The sequence below is a fragment of the Egretta garzetta genome, unplaced genomic scaffold (assembly GCF_000687185.1).
Source record: "Egretta garzetta isolate BGI_Z169 unplaced genomic scaffold, ASM68718v1 scaffold430, whole genome shotgun sequence".
Taxonomy (NCBI): domain Eukaryota; kingdom Metazoa; phylum Chordata; class Aves; order Pelecaniformes; family Ardeidae; genus Egretta; species Egretta garzetta.
The window spans coordinates 1,399,495-1,402,376 of record NW_009258267.1 but is presented as its reverse complement, the minus strand read 5'-3'; positions in this window follow the sequence as shown (position 1 = coordinate 1,402,376).

The window sequence follows — 2,882 nt, the reverse complement described above, 5'->3', positions numbered from 1 at the left end:
TGCCTGTGGACCGTGCAGTGGGGATGGTGGCCAGGCGGGGAACAGGGAGCAAGAGGGTGTGGTAGTGTTTCTTTATGCAAAATTTGGGAAGTCACATCCCTAACAGAAGGGGTGGGGATTACTGAAGTGGCTAGAAGGGAGATGGAGGAGTAGGACTGATCACAAACAGGATGAGGGAGGAAACATGAGTCACAGAAGTTGTTACAGGATGGGGGCAAAAGCCACAGCAGGATTTAGGGCAGTCTGGCAGCCCTAGAGGTTCGTTCCATGAATGCGACCCATTTCCTTTTTTAGGTTTGCCCTTTTCTCATTGATGCTCAGTATCACCTCAAGCCTGTTTTCTGCTGTTTAGCTAGGTATTGCCACCCAGATTTTCTTGGCACTAGCCTTGCTTTTTGGTGTAAGGTGTAATTAACAACAAAATCCAAATTAAGTACCTCAAAGGCAGTAATTGGGAGGGTGACAGGAGTCTTCCAGTTTTACTTTTAAGCTGCATCCTTCTGTTAATTTGTATCCTGAAATTTTTTTATCCTGGTTTCTTGTGAAAAGGAGGATTATATGATCACATGTTGTGTGCCTGAGTATTTCTGTTTGTTCCCCCTTGTGTCTTACACTTACATGTTGGCCAATGGACTCAGATTTGGTGATGGGATATTGCACAGGTACAGTGCCCTAGGAGGTCTGGGCGTAAGGGTAGTTAGGTAGAGTACAGGAACCCAAAACAGTCTACATCCTCCTCCCCAGAGGAGGAGCTGCATCAAAAATAAAACTGTATTGTTAGCCAGCAGTGATTTCTCAGGAACAAGAGATGTTATAACCACCCACACCATGGGAAAAGTTTTGATCAAAGCTTGTATCCTAATGGACATGAAATAATCCAAATGCAAGATACAAAGCCAAGAGAAACAAGGTTTCATAAGTGGTTGGTTGCGTTTTTTTTTCACAACAGGGTAAAGGAAGTAGCTTGTTACCATTCTGAGATGCTCTACCAGTCCGTGGACGTCTTTTCAGAACATCAGCCAGCGTCAGAATTAGTTTCCTTTGAGTGTTACTCTTTTTTTTTTTTTTTTTTTTTTAATTATTTTTTATTTTTTACAGCAAATTAGATTGCAGTTAGAATACGGTTAGAAATGGAATATAGTTGGAAGGCATTGTGTCTTCCCAAGTCAGGATTTTCTTAAGCTAGTTCTCAGTTCTTTTGGAAAAGTGCTGCAGTAGCATGCAAACAATTTGGCTCCTTCCCTGGGGTGTGAGTAGTGTTCTCGCTAGCATCAGCAGGAGCAGTTGGTTGCCACTGCAAGTTACTGCCAATATCCTGATTTTTGCACAGGGCCATCGACTAGCTGCCTATGGGGTCAGGGGAGTTGGGAGTCTTTGTCTCCCCTAGAAGAAAGACACTGTCAATCAGTTGATTGAAATACTGAGCTTCCATGCCTGTAGTGGCTTCGGGGCCCTGCTTGGTTGCGTTGGAATGTGATCAGGGTTCATATAATCTGTTTGGGGAATAAAAGTTGGAACAAATACAGAGGGGCTGTCTCTAAGTAGAGCAGAGAGGTATGTAAGTCTTTCTAGATGATGAATGTGACTTTCCCCACTTAATCTTCAGAACGAAATTATGAGCACACTTTTGTCTGGAAGAGTTGGCCCATTGGCTTTAGCACCCCTTCCATGCTCTGCTCCAGTTGCCACCTGAAAACTTGTACCAAGTTACCGTGTACCGATTTATGCTATTACCACATTTCTATAGATACATCTTTTCCTTCACTATCACCTAAACATGCTACAAGGTTCTCACGTATATTGTGCTTCTGCAAAGTTGCCATCTGTGGAGGTTTTGCTGGCTATCGCCAGACTTGCAAGCACAGGCATCTGGCAACTTAGGCTGAGCATGAAAAAGGGGCAGGTAGGAGAAAGTTCCCCAGTCCTTTAAGGTAAGTCCATTTTTATCTGCTTAACCAACCTAGAACAACTGAACATCCCCGTCTTGTTGGTATTGCCTTGCTAATGAATAAACTGGACTGCTCATTTTGTGTGACAGTCTTCGCACTGCACAGTGTCATGCATACACCTGCATGCGTGTGTGCATACCTACCATCGTATTGACATGGTATGACAACATGGATTGTCTATGGAGATTCTCCCAGCTGATAAAACATTAGAGCTTCCACTAGGTAATGATATAGATGGTGTGTAGAAAAGGATAGTTTCTTGTTACATGTTAAAGCACACAAGAACTCTTACTAAATGTGCATTAAATATGTTTTTAAAAAGGTAGTCGAAGCACAAGCTCTTAAAATGCATGTTTTGTTTAACAAATACTGTCATTGGCATTTAACAGTCTTCAGGATTTGTATAAACAATGTGTTTTCTGTACACAAAACATGTTTTTCTTTGTGGTTATTGTTAATCCTCTTTCTTGCAGTTATGGGATGAAAAAGCAATGGGTTTTAATCTGGCATATGATTACAAACACTTGATTAGAGAGGCTTCAGATTTCAACTTTCACATCTGTGTTGATATAAGAGAGTCTGAAAAGCAAAAACCTAAACCTAAAAAAAATAACATTTCTGTGTTCGTGAGAAACAGGAATGCACAGTTTTAGACAAGATAGGGTTTTCTTCCCTGGAACATAGACTTTGTGTTCTCAAACATACCGTGTGTATCACTTACGAGAGTATGTAGACTGAATATTGGAGGTGGGGTCTTATATTTTCTTCTTGCTTTTCACAGGCTTTGGGGAACCATGAGTTTGATGGAGGTGTGAGCGGATTATTGGATCCTCTTCTTAAAAATGCTAATTTTACAATCCTGAGTGCAAACATTAAAGGCAAAACCCCATTAGGGAACGAAATGATGAAATACGTTAGGCCTTTTAAAATAGT